The sequence below is a fragment of the Oryzias latipes genome, chromosome 22 (genome assembly GCF_053564925.1).
Source record: "Oryzias latipes strain Hd-rR chromosome 22, Olatipes_Hd-rR_3.1".
NCBI classification, from domain to species: domain Eukaryota; kingdom Metazoa; phylum Chordata; class Actinopteri; order Beloniformes; family Adrianichthyidae; genus Oryzias; species Oryzias latipes.
The window spans coordinates 26,078,011-26,092,648 of NC_136258.1; the positions used below are offsets into that span (position 1 = coordinate 26,078,011).

General features: G+C 40.1%; 1 long non-coding RNA gene across 1 annotated transcript; it reads right to left on the reverse strand.

Moving 5' to 3' along the window:
• Positions 1 to 3,645: 3,645 nt before the first annotated feature.
• On the reverse strand, positions 3,646 to 6,283 carry LOC144989061 (uncharacterized). The gene is made up of 3 exons (XR_013653207.1): positions 5,999 to 6,283; positions 4,311 to 4,458; positions 3,646 to 4,205 (listed from the first exon to the last, which is right to left on the reverse strand). It is a non-coding gene; the product is annotated as an uncharacterized LOC144989061 (long non-coding RNA).
• Positions 6,284 to 14,638: the final 8,355 nt, after the last annotated feature.

Consider the following 14,638-nt stretch of genomic DNA (forward strand, 5'->3'; position numbering starts at 1 on the left):
CCTGGAGACTGATAAGACAAGCAGTTTAGACAAATGCTCATTGTCCAGTGCCCAAGGTCGCTAAATCCCTGTGTGTGAGTCCAAGGCCTCAATATTTTGTCTCTGACTTCCTCCTGTGGTTGATGCGAAAAAAAAATTGTGGTCAAACTAATCACAATCAACCGTCTTGGAAGCCTCAGTTTTCGATATTACTCGTCATTAACTTTCAGCTTGATTACTAAAGGACTCTGTTGAAGAATTTTTGCTTTTATGGAAACAGTGTAAGGCTATTTTTAGCTTTTCACCAAGTAAAAATTATGTCTAGAGACCCACTCCGTAGCATTTTTCTGATGACGGAAAAGAAAATCGAATCAAACTTTATTTATAAAAGGCGCTTCTCATGCCTGATGCAGCTTACATTTGAAAACAAAAACATATATTAGAATGAAAGCCCAACCGGAACAGAAATGGTGTCCACTCCACAGCTGTGAGGCTGCAGTGTTGAACTCCAGTCGCCCCAGCAAGGGCAAAACTGCAACAACAACCACTGACCAAGCCGGCAAACCCTAAAAGAAAAGATCCCCACAGGGAATCCACTGTATTAGGAATAAGCTTAAAACTGCATTTCTGAGTATTTCTGTGTTCAAAGTGTTGTTAATCAGGAGCAGACGAAAAAATTCCTTTTGAAAACAAATTATTCTGAAGCTGAATAAAGCAACTTTGCTCTTTTACAACATTTTACAATGGTGAACGGTTTATGCAATCAACGTAAACCAACTGATTCTGACGCAAAGCAAAGCAGCTTTGTGCCGTTAACAACACTTTATCCAATTAAAGTGTTACCGTTATCGCAACGGTAACACAGCTTTGCTTATTAGTGCAAAGCGCTGTTTTTTCTGCGTCAGAATCCGTTGGTGTTGCGTTAATTCTGTAAATGGTTGAAGAGTCACGATAGTTCAAAGAACTTGTGTTATTTCGCTGTCGCCGGCGACAGATCCAGTGTTAAAAGTTTAAGTAACTAAGCAGTTCAAGTAGCAATTCAAAGATTATATGTTTTTATGACTTTCTATGCATTGTGGTCTATTTTCTTCTTCAATTCTCTTCTACATCTCTCCTACGGTTCTGCCAAAACAGAACAGGCTAATCGGGGTTAATCAGTTCAATTATGTGGCTGTTTAGATAGTTTAATCTAAACCTGCTGTTGTGCTTTCAGCTTCTCTATACTTTGCATCTAGAAAACATGTCATGGTTTATGACCTCATGATCAATTCCAATTTCCATTTAATGATTTTGCTGAACCCACACTATCACCCTTCCATTGCCATGCTTGGAAGCAGATACACGTTTCCACCAAAACTCCATGTTTGCAATACAACCTGTCCACAGACTCCACTTGTGCAGTGGTTTTGTTGTGAACCCCAGCCATTTTTCTTCTTGGAAAATTAAAGTCACTTTGACTTTAATTTTGCCGCAGCTTTTCCGGCATTCTTCTCATGTCCAAACGTTTCACATGCTCTGTAATGTTGTAGTTATTCTACCTTCAATCCTCCAACATTGATGTTTTTTCCCCCTCTCTACATTGCACAGTATATCCACTGGAAGGAAGGAGATGTATTTTACATAATCTGGCTCGCTGCTTGTTTTTGCTGCAGAGTGAGAACAGAGGAAATAACATGAAACGTACAGCTGGAAACATGGCCATGCAGCCAAGTGACAGATTTGTTTGTGGGGCCCTCATGTCAGAAAAGCTTGTCCCAATGAAACTTGCAGCCATGTTGTTTTGGGTGTTCGTTGAGCATTGATTACCTGGCTCGAGAGGGGCTAAAACGGGTGGGATAGAGCGTGTGGGAGAGCATGTGCAGAAGAGTTTTTCTCAATTCTGGCAAGCTTTGGACAGCTGGACCACCGGTTCAAGTTTCTCCTCTCAGTGAGGCTGAAATTTCAAACTCTCAGAATCTAGGGTAGTAAATGATTGGGGCTCTCAAAACAACCTCGGAGTGTGTTTATTTTTCCCGCCCTTTCCTTATTTTTCCTGTCCCACTTTAGCTCCCCTCCAACATGCGCTGGTATGAAAGAAAACGGGATTTAAGCGTTTGCGTTACTCGAAACATGGTCGAATAGTTTAGAAAAAAAAACTCCTTATTGTGTTGAATCAGCAGGGTTCACAAATGCTCTATGTGCTTCGTGGTTCAGATGGTTGGGATGATTCCTTATCCAAAATAGCTGCGTTCTTCCTCATCTAAAGGCAACCGTCCTGCAGTGTTTTCAGTAACCGAGGCTTTGAGGAACTGAGAACTGCTGATGAGGCAGTTGTGTAGCAGCGCTGGTGCAATTAGACCAACAGGATGAAGCAAGGCCCTGACAAGACTGAGGAAGTAGGAGCAAAATTGAGATGCGCTTTGGTTGAACATATGTAAATTTACAGTTATTTCAAGTAAAACCCATGTGGTTTAAACTTCAGACCAAAACATTAAATGATAAGAGCTGCCGGAATGCTTGTGAAAGATTTGAAGTTTTCCCGTCAATAATCACATGGTCCATGTTTATCTTCACTTTAGCACACATTACTCAGGTCTGTGGGATTTCTGTTTCCTGTCAACTTTGGTGTAATTAGTCAAAAGAAAATTGAGACTGTTTTGTAGTTTGAATATCTATAGGTCATCGATCACAAATTTTTTTTTTGTTATGCTGTGGTTTGTGCAGTGGGCATGAGGATGATGTCATGTTTACTTCATAAGGGAATCCACTTTGGAAATTTTAGGAACTTGAGATGTTTTTTAATGTGCCATGGACCTGATCAGGGTAAATGTAAAAAAAAAAAGTTTGTGCTTTTGATTTTATACTGCAGCTCTTATCTAATTATTTGGGTTAATGTATTTGAAAAAACATTTATTTTCTTTCATAAATTTATAGCCAAGAAAAATCTTGACTGTAAAGGTATTTAACATCCTTCAGTATTTTGCTCCATATTTGACCTCAGAATTATACATAGATGTGGCTATTGGCCATTAATTATTGGCCTTACTGAGTGTGTTAATGTTTTGACAATTTACCCAAAGACCTGCAAAAATGGTGATGGCCAGAAAAATCCTAACAAGATAATCACGATACAAACACGATGAGACAAAATCTTTTTACCGTCAAAAGCCACACCCACCGAGAGAAAATCAATCTGTGCCTCCATCCAGCATGTGGTGTAATCACAGAGCCAATCAAACGTCGCTCCACAACCAGATTTATCAGGAAGCTCCTCTTAGTCACACCAAACACAAAATTGAACCTTTACCTTGATGCCATTTTTTAAATTTTCTCTGTTAATCAGATGATACCAAACAATAAACAACATACCTTTGTGTTTCATCTACCTGGTGAGAAAAGACAAAAGAAAACAAAAAGACACCACCGTTTTTGTCCTGAAAAAAGATTGTTGTACTTGAATAGCTTCTAGAATCAAAACAAAACAAACAAAAAAAAACTTCCTCTTTTTTGTCGAAACTGAAAAAAGTGTGACATTTATGTCTGCTGCCAGTCTGAGGTGACTTGTGGCTTGACGGTCACATGAGGGAACGCATGAGCAGTTATTCATTCAAACACAGAGGCTTCAGAGGCCAACTGTCAGAAAATTAAGCTTACCTCTCTCTCCTTACTCAGCAAAGAAAGAAAAAAAACCCCACTCTTGTCTCATTTCCTTGCTCTTTCTTTATCCTCCTTCTCCCCCCCCTCCTCTGTGATGAATGGAAGGTATGAGTTCTCCACAGCCTCCCTGGGTTTCTCTCTCAGGCCCTCAGCAGCTGAACAAACAGCACGCTCTCAGCTAAGAGGCACAATCAGGAATTTATTGGAAACATCTACATTTTGCGTATATTCAGCTTTGATGCCAAAGTGCTTGAAACGAAACAAGAAAAAGGTGTTTGTGAAATGATAAAAATCTCTGTCTAAAGCTGCAACAAGTTAAAACGGAGCAACTTCATATCAGTTATCAAAGCTGAGATGAAGCCATACAGAATTACCGCAGTGTAAACACAGAAATGCACAAAAAAGCGAAGGCTTCTCCCAAGCTTCCTCCTGAAACATGTGGGCACGGACTCGAAGGCGGTATTTGCGGTTGTGGCGAGGCGGAAAAAGAGCTGTTGCTGGTCAAGGCTGGAAGGGTGGTCCCGGTCAGGAGTCAGACCCAGCTGTTGTGGCCCATTTATCCAGGCTGCGGCTCCAGAGGTCGTAGCGTGCTAGATGAGTTGGCGAAGCAGAGCATAAAACAGAGAGGGAGAACATGTCTGTTTGACAGGGGTGGGGGGAGATGGATGAGGATGATGAGAAGCAGATGGACGTACTGTTTTTTTTCTCTCGTTTCTTTTAAGGGACTATCTGCTTGTGACGCAGGTTGAGTTTTCCAGGTGGATTGTGGGTAGTTTGAGTGACTGCATGCCAAGTTGTTTGCGGTCGTAGATTGATCGCGGTGGAAGGCCTCCAATGATGCAGCTGTAAGAACAAATATAGATATATTTCACTTAAGCAAAGGCTGAGATGCACATGGGAAGGGAAAAATAGATGCAGAAACTACAAAAATTAATTCAAACAATGAAGAAAACACAGGTTTGAACCTTTTTTTTTAATCTATAATGAGCATCAGGACAAATCTGAAAGGGTCAGGAGGGACCCTACTTATTAATGAGTTGAGTTGAGTATAATGAGTTGAGTCATTATTATTTTTTCTGAAAAACTCTGAAATACGCCAAATTAACAAGTTTAGGTAAATATGCCAACCACCAAGTATGTTGGGCTATCGGTACTTCAATGATATTCACCCTTTAATACCAGAGATGCAACTGTTTATGCGATCAACATAAAACAGCTGATTCTAACAAAAGCTGCTTTTCATTACAACAGACATGACCAATGAAAACGCAAATGTAAATGTAAATGTAAAATTGTTTACAGCTCCTCACACCCCCAATCTGACAATACTGGTCTTAGATAAATGGCGAGCCATGTTGGAGCTATCCAGCTGTAGTTTTAGAGCCAGATGCCAGCTGGGATGAGGAAAACAAAGACGTCCATGGATCTAGTCATCTACAAGTGAATACATCGGAATGGAGTGGAGCAAGGAGCTTGTGGCCTGCTCAGTTCTACATCACAAATACAAGCTTTTTCAAATGGCATTTTTTCGTCTACTCCTGATTCACAACGATTTGAGTAAAGAAATACTCTGAAATGCAATTTAAACTTGTTTTTTTAAATCTATCTCCTCTATCATAAATAAACGCCACAAGAACATGTTAAAAACACTAAAAACACAATTTACAAACAAAGTGCGTCTAGAATTAAAAGCTAGTAAGGGGACCAGAATAGAATGGTATTATGAAATAGCTGGACTAACTGAGGTTATTCCAAAAACTGGGAAATAGTTATTGAAAAGCAATAAAATGTTATTTTATGACTCACAAAATGTGTCCATTAACCACACAGTTCCCATAGGGCCTCTTAAAAAGTAATTTTAAGGACTCAATTCAGCAAGTATTCTTATCTTGAGAGAAACGTTTAACATGGAAATTAGTAGGGACTGACTGTGAAGCCATTCACCAGTGGCCATTAAAGGAACTACAGGTTTTAGCACTTTTCTGCACACAATATAAGCGGTGAGAAGGCTGCCCTTTAAAAGTTCGAAAAATGATTCAAAACCTGAAAGAAATGTATATTGTAGTGCTTAGAAAAACACAACAAAACCACTTTAACAAAAAAACTTTCTTCAACTATTTGGATTCCATGGAAACAACAACGTTAATAGTTTGTGTAAAAATAATTACTCTGTCAGGGAGAAATGTTAGGTTCGTTCTAAATACAGAAAAACATTGGACACCTTACAGTTTTTTTTAACTAACTGCAGACCGTACCCATCCATCCATCCATCCATCCATCCATCCATCCATCCATCCATCCATCCATCCATCCATCCATCCATCCATCCATCCATCCATCCATCCATCCATCCATCCATCCATCCATCCATCCACCCACCCACCTCTCTGCAGCAGCTAGAACATTCCTCACACATCTGGCCCCCAATTCTTTCCCATATGCTCGCTCTCCCACCACTCCCTGCCACAATTACCCACAAGTCCTGTGTTCTTCTTTTCTCTTTCCTTTTTATGATCCTCATTCCCCCTCCTCGTCTGGAATCATAAATGTAGGCAGTGAGCAAACATCATTTAAAGTCATGATTTTAAGAGAGGAGCCTTTTTAGGCTCTGAAGGGCTTCGCGATCCGCAAATCCACTGCTTCTTTGCCTGATTGTGTGTTGCCCAGAAGTTATAAAAGCAACATCAACAACATGATGAATCAGTTAAGCAGTCTGAACTGTCATTTCATCTGTAAATAGCTGTTTGCCTCGTGGGATGTTTGCGTTACTTTGAAGCTCACTGAGTGGAAAAGAGACTCATTTTTGATGATACATCATTGTCTTTGTGTGTGTTTTTAGCCCCTACTGAGCATGTTAAAGCACAAGTGAAAGTATTTCACATGCCCAGCTTTATTATACAAGCTTGAAAATATATTTTAAAACCCACTCTGAGGAAAATTGTGTTTTTTGACATGTTCTTGTGGCTTTTTTCTGATGACAGAGGTCTTAAAGATAATTAAGCTTCAAATTGCATGTCTGTGTATTTATTTATTCAAATCCTTGTGAATCCGGAGAAGATGAAAACATTCAGTTTCAAAGGGATCATATGAGTTACATTGAGAATATAATAAACTGGCCAAAAGCGTCCTCCTCTGCTCCATTCTGATTTTTGTTGCACCGGTAATGTTGGAGTGAGGGTGTGAGGGGAGGTCCCGCCCAAAACTCAGAGGCGAATTTCTAATAAACTACTGTCCCTCTGCAGAAACTGTCTTAAAAAAAAAAACACAAGTTTTGGATTTGGGCTAAAACGTCAAAATTAAAACTATAAAAAACACTGGGAACGCTTTTAAAGTGTCCTTATCATACCATTCGTCTGCCTTTCAGAGTAAATTACATTCATATATATGATTATATATTACCTTTGGCACACTAAAGAAATGAAATATGAGTTATTTTTGCAGCTCCTTTACCTACCCGGAAGTAAAACGCCTCTATCTCTGTGGCCCAGCCTTTCGCTCCTTGTGGGTGCCACCCATTTCATGACGCCAACCCAGAGGAATGCTCAAAAATATGTGAATGGAGCAAAATATCACTTTGGGGTTGTTTTTTTGTGAGGAATTAACATCATAATACACCTAAAAGCTCAAGAAATGGATTTTGCATGATATAGTCCCTTTAAAACAGCTCAAACGATGATCGGAGTGGGTCTTTGAGAAGTAACCTCACAAACTTTTGGTAATCAAGGCCCCTAACATGATAGAAATGCTTTTTACCTTACAGAAAAACATTTGATTGTATTTCACCCAATGATGCTTAAATAGACACTGCAATGCAATAATCCTCCCAAAATGAGAATGTGGAACTGCTCTTTCTTCAAAGTAAAGTTGTAATGTGTGAGAAAGGGGCTCTGAGGTCAAAGGTTGATGCTGTGTAAGAGCCTGTAAGTGCTGATGTGTCTGCACTGCGCCACATGTCTGAGCGTCCAGGGGAAGTGAGGGCGCATGCAAGAGGGCGCGCATAGAGGAAGCCGCTTTTGTTGTTGCTCCCCGCCAGGAAAGAAGTATTGTTAAAAGGGCACGGCCATGTTTTTTTTTCTTCTTTCTTTTTTATCTGAAGGGACTGTTTACTCCCGCTTTGTCCGTAATCACTGCTGCACCTCCCTTTGCTGGCGCTCGGCCACACATTTGTCTTACGGCTCTTGTGTTTTAGATAGCGGTTTACTTTCACACAGTGGAAACAATTGTTGCGACACTTGAGTCCCTGATAACTGCATTGGATTAAAGGGTTGTTTGGAGCTGGATAACACTCGCAAGAACTGATATGGTGGGAATACATAACAACAGCTTGTGACTGTTCCCCATCACATGTGTGGATTCAAAGGAAAGGGGGGAAGGAAAAAATAATAGGAAAAGGGGAGAAAGTGATAGTTCTTTTTAAGTGTGTGAGATCAGATCCTTTAAAGCAGCTTTTAGTGCTGTAATGTCGCCTTTTTTCGTGTGTGTGTGAGTTCTGAGGAAAGAAATCAGACACGTCTCGATGTCTTTGCCGAGAAACTCAACAAGTATACTTAAAAGACAAAAGTTATTCAGCCTACTGGTGCTAAACAGATTTATGACCACCAGCTGAAGAACTGGTTCAACACCTACACGGTTCATTTGTTTTATTTGAGGGACGTTTCATTGTTCCATATGGGCCCTTGTTAGTTTGATCTTTGCGTCTTTGTACTTTTCACAGTGAGGTGTTGGTCCGATCAAAATGTCTCTGGTCACAACTATCTGGTCCGTAAATATCAGAAAAGTTTCTTCAAACACGTTTTGAGCTTGATGGTAACTTTCTAAGTAAATGAAACTTTTTCTTTTCTACCTTTCCAATAATCCAACTCCCCGAGGTTGTCTCAATGTGGCATTCTTTCTCTTCACTGTACGCTATGCAGCTCTGCAGCTCAGCTCTCCTTACTTAAATCCCCCTCAGTCTGCCTGCCTTCAATAGAAATGGAAATTTGAGGCCCTCCCCTCCCGTGGCTCCTCTGCTCCTTTCTCTACTCCCCAAGAAAGAGCCAGGATGTTTTGAGAAGTGGGATATTGCTTCTAATGGATTCCAAATACCACAAAAGTTTATTAGGAAACAGTGCATCGTAAAAGCGAGGGGAGGGGTGGGGGTGTGGGAGGGGTGGGAAGTAGGGAATGTTTGTTTTTGTCGAATATTCAATTTTGCCCACATTGAGCTGCTTTGGTGTATTTTTAGTCCAGCCAGGTGGTTTCTAAAGTTTTTCTGATCAACAGGTCCCCTTTAAGCCTTCTCCCACACACTTTCAGGAGTTTGACAAACACAAAATAAAAGGCAGCCTTTATCGCACACGCTCTTTACAAACCCACTTTTTTTTTTATCCACCACACTCTGTCGCAAGTTCCTTCAATATCTATAGACAAAAAGAGGAATTTCCCTCAGTCTTTTGCGGCCAAATTTGTCCACTCTTGAATCCACTGATGTGTGTTACTTGGAACAACACTTCAAATGTGAGAGTGTGCAGACTTCTGCAACTTCTACTTTGATCAATGAGGCCAATAAAGTCAGTCAAAGGAAGGCTGAGCTCGTTGGTTGGCTTGTATCTTTAGGCAATAACGATTAGGTTACCGAGAAATAATTGATTATTTGTCCAACACACATTGAAAAAGATTTTGTTAGTCAGCGATCCCAAGAACTATTTGGTTGGGGCCACTTCCTTCTTGAAAGAGTCTTCAAAGACAGTGTGGTTTGAAATCCACTATGATGAGTTCATCAACCCCAGATGGATCCAGTTACAGACTGCCGACAGGGAAAGTTGCTGGTTCAATCCACGAATCCCATGAAGGTGACTCTGTTACGCTTTGAGGCCTCTAGGTGTAGAAACTCCATCCTGTGAGGGGGTCAGTTTACACGCCCATCCAAATATCCAATCTTTTTTCTGATTTCTCAAGTTATTGGATTTATCTGATATCATTTTTCCAATTACGGCAGCTATCTGATAATGATATGTTGGATTAAGAAACGTAGATTGTTTTTCCTGAAAAGACAATACTTCCTTGAGTGGTTCCACCTTTTTATTTGGCGTATTTCAGTTGACATTTTTGCAGAAGATTCAGAAGATGGAAGTCACATGAGAGCCCAGAGCAGGAGTGTCAAACTCCAGGCCTCGAGGGCCGGCCTCCTGCGGGTTTTCCAGAAATCCAGCCATTTCTTCTTTTGATTATCTGGATCGAGTGTGTTTAGCTAACAACGAGGTTCAATGGCAGGTTGATTGGAAAACATGTTGGATACCGGCCTTCGAGGCCTGGATTCTGACACCCCTGCCCTAGAGGGAACCATGTGTAACCAAGGTAACAGGCATTTCTCCCTCGCTTAAACTTTTTTTTTTCCAGACACAATAGTTTCCACAAAAGCAAAGCTTCTTAAATTACAACTGTCAATCCCACAATGTTTATGAAGAACAGACAGAAAGGAGTCTTGAAAGGAGCAAAACGTTGCATCGTGATATAAGAACAAAGTTCTGCAAAATATACCAGATAATTTACTGTCATTTTGACCAGAATTTTTTGATGATCATGTTTCGGAGGTCAGCGTCCATAAACCAGATAAATCCCAACTACCCGATTTTTGTCGGAATGGAAACATGCTGTTTCGGTTCAATACAAGGACTTCATCATGTGCGGAAACCTTGCTTGGGTTAAATTACCAAATGGTTCTTGATGATAACTCAGAGGGAGAATCAAAGTGGAAGAAAATCTTTCAACAGTGAACTGAACAACTGATTTATTTATTAGAATTTACGTTTGTGATGACATGACTTTCAAACTTTGTTACTTTCAAAACTGTACATCCTCTTCCCCTCCATACATGCTGATGTGTATCTGCTTTTCAGGTAGAAATCTACATGTAGTAATCAGGTAGCTCTTTATCAAATAACAGCTGTTCTTGGATTAAGGACATTGATTTATTCATGGACATTTGAACAAAACAATAACCCCAAAAAAATCAAATGTTTAATGTAAACAGGCTCCAATGACAGACGTTTGCTTTTTAAAAAGCCAGGGTGGTCTAGTGGTCACTTGTCAAAGTGGACCTCTTGAGGTGGTTTTGGCATCTGGCTTCAATACTTACCAGAAATGTTTCTGAGAAGTCCAAAGTGAAGGAACTGATCCAAAACTTGCTTGAGAGATGTTATCACTAAGCTGGTATATATTGGCATCTAGATTCCTATATGAGCTCCAGGAAGTGGTTTGATCAAGGCTGGTGCGCACACCTTTGGTCAGGATGGTGCCTCACATTACCTTCTATGCTTTCAGGTTCAATGTCTTTGCGGCAAATAGGAGTTGTGCATCAACCTGTAGAGAAACCCATTCTGTGGTGTTTTTTTAAGCTGATACGTGAAAAAATAGTCTGTCAGGCAAAAATATAGTGCACCGTATAATGAGTTCGCCATTTTGTAGTGCTGTGTGAATGTCTGATTCCAAAATCGAGGGCCTTAGAAATTTCCCCGAAGTCTTTAAAAAAAACAATGAAACAATTCTAAGATGTATTGAACAATTTGTTTTGAAAAAGAAAAAGTTTTTAAATGTTTTTTTTTTTGTCCCACAGAATGTAGTTCTATAGTAGTTAGGGGTGGGAGCGGAATTCGGATATAGTCTTGGTTTACCTTAATTTTTTCAACTTACTACTACTGTAAAGTGTTGCATTTCAGCACAAATCTGTTTTTCTCTGTGTCAGAATCACTTTGGATTACGTCAATTGCGTAAACACTCTATAGCTATGAAGTGATCGGTGCAAATTGCCTTTCTCAGAGTCAGAATCAATTGGTTTGTGTTAATTGTGTAAACACTACTACTGTAAAGTGTTGCATATAATAATAATAATAATGGATTAGACTTATCTGCGCTTTTTCTTGGGGATCAAAGCGCTTACAATGTGTCCATTAGTCATTCACTCCTCATTCATACTTGGTGATGGTAACTACTAATGCGACCTCAGCAGCCCTGGGGAAGGCTGAGACCAGTGCAAAGCTTGTGTTCTCTGTGTCAGAATTAATCGGTTTATATTCATTTTTTCAACTTTTATTACTTTTAAGTGTTGCATGCCGGTGCAACCTGCTTTTTTCTTCATCAGAATCAGTTGGTTGACGTGAATTGCGTGAACAAATGGAGACTTGCTAAAGCTGTTAAAGGGTTGAACATGTGTTTCTCTGCATGTAGACTTCTAACGACAGTGAATGGAAAATTTGGAGATGGATTGAATACCATTGCAGTGCGTTGGCCTGCAACTTGAAGCACTTTTCACTGAGGGGGAATGTGTGCGCCTCCCTGTGTGTATGTGCGCAGGCATGTGTGTGTGTGTGGCCTCTTATGGCCTCTCTTGGCTGGGTCGATCCTTGCGTCAGAGGCTCTCGTCTGGTCCTCTCCTCACAAAGCCTCCCTTTGATGTGATTCTGCTGCTGTTGCTTCCTGCCATGTTCAAATAAAGCTTCACAATTAAATTGAGTCTGCCTCCCCCGAATTCATTAGTCTTTAATAGCGTTATTGATAAAGCTCAGCCAATTCTACAAGCCCTTTTCTCAAGTTTTCCCTGCCTGGAGGCTGAGCCCTCCCTCCTGCTTACTTCACCAGCTCAGCCTCAGAAGTGAAGCAGCGGGTTGAGGGTTTCAGGAAGGCCCAAATACCCTCCAATGATTTCCCTTCACAATGGGTGATATGAAGCTCCTTTGAGGAAAGATGGGATTGTGTTTGTGATTTCCTGCTTGATCCGGTAATCTTCCACTCCCCCTTTTCTTTGACAACAAAACACGAATTCCCTCCACCAGTCCTGATTTTCCCCTGCAGAGCTTGTTAAAGTACTAACTGGTCTGCAGAAAGGAACACTGCGACCTGCTCTGAGCGAGATAACAACAGAGAAATTTCATGTCTTCATGGACATTTAACAGGCAGGTTGTCTACTTGTATATATATGTGTATATGTACATGTACATACACACACACATATATATATATATATATTTTTTTTAAATAAATTTAAGCCAAGACTAAACTTTAGTGGGGTTGCTGGTAAATCTTTTTTTTTGTCAAGCCAGACTTGTTCTTTTTCTTTCAGCGGAATCAGCCTTACAATCTCACTCTCAGCAAAAAAAAGTGGATAGGCTCAAATTGCTAAAGTATGCCTTGAAGCAGTTTTTTTTCTTTCTGCACAGATCTTTTGCCATGCCTCTGCAGGAGAAAGAGCGCGCTTCTCTGTTCCTCATCAGCAGACTTCTGACAGACTGGCTTCTCCAGCCCCAGTAATCAACCCAAAAAGCAAGGGGAGATGTTTTCTCTCTGTGCCGAGAGGGAAAAGAAAAGCACAGTGGGAGAGGAAGGTGGAGGAGAGAAAGAAGGGGGGAGTCAGCTGATGATTAGAATTCTCCCAGCGGTGCTTTGGCCCCCACCTCCTTGGACCTTCCCGGGCCAAGTTAGCCGTTAAATCCTTCTTTCTTCTTACTGATGACCCGTGAGTGATGTGGGGGGAGGAGGGGTTTTGGGGGAGGAAGAGTGATGAAGGCGTGATGATGATGAAGGTGGAAGTAGAGAGGCAGTTAAACTCGGATGGGCCAGAGCCTAAAGAGGATGTGCCCTTGTCTTTCCACTCGCGTTATACCTCTTATTTAAATCGGTGTTTTGAATGTAAAAAACAAAATAAGATTCCAAAATTTCGAGGCACAAATTAACGGACTTTTCTGACTTTTGGGTACAGCGGAAAATATCAACACAACACCGACATGACAGATTCAAAAAAAATATCTTTTTAAAGCAAAGCCATCAATAGAAACGACGGAAACAGGCAACAGAAAAAACAAAAATATAAAAAAACACTAATACTTGAAACAGAATGGGAAGAAGAAAAGTTACTTACAAGAGTTTAAAGATGATACACAGAAACCAGCTAATTCACATTTTAGGAACTTATTTGGCTACTTTCCAGCAACAGACAACATTTTTTTTCTGCCACACAAACCAACTGTTGTTTATAAAGATTTATATTCATTTGGCAAACCTAGCTTTATATCCGTTTTATGGCATTTTACTCATGATGGAAAACATATGAAGAAGCTTAAACTTTCATTTTTGAGTATTAATTTATTCAAGTTGTTGTGAATCCGAACGTATCGTTGAGCTAGTAAGAAATATCAAACATATTTCTTCCAGCTCCACTTGATCTATTCCATAACACACACACAAAAAAAAATCCTCTCTAAATGGATTCTTCCATCGATGAAATTAATCATTTTCTGTCTATGCTAAACACCTCCAGGAAATAAAAAAAATCCAGATAAGACCTTTGGTAAAAACATCCATCTTCAAAGAAGCAATAAACACGTGGTTTGTGTGGAACAACTAATTGGGCTTCAAGCTCAGCCTTGTTTGGAGCTGAACTCTAAATCCACCCTTTGACTTCCTGCTCCTGTCCGGGCTCGTATGAGTCAAGGGATTGGCACACCTCAACCACTAAAAACAATGGCGAGGTGAAGTGTGGCAGTCCCATCATGCCCTGCGGTGTTTCCAAAGCCGGGCTCCTTTTCTTTCCTTAGTTTGGTCAAAATGTCAGGGAAAGACAGCTTGAAATAATGGTTTAACAAAATATATATATATATATACACACATATACCGTATTTATAGAGGAACCAACCATCTTGCTCTATTGTTTGTCATTAAAAAATTAAAATAACTGTTTTGATTCTGACAAAAATAATTAGGTTTATTCAGTAACTGATTCAGTTTTATTCTGTTTGTAAAGCTTTATTTTCTCTCATCATCAGTCTTGTGATCAGTGCAGTGGTTACAAAAACACAGACCCAGACTTTATAATGACCAAAAACCACCAGTTCAGCCTAATTTTGTGTCTTTTTAGTCAACTGCGGTTCTCTGTGAGCAAAGATAGTCATGAACATAAACAAGAGGGCAGTTTAACATTTTTTCCGGCTTAATATTAACCTCAACTGACAAACTAAAACAGCTGCTCCACAAATACAAATGATGTTTGAGT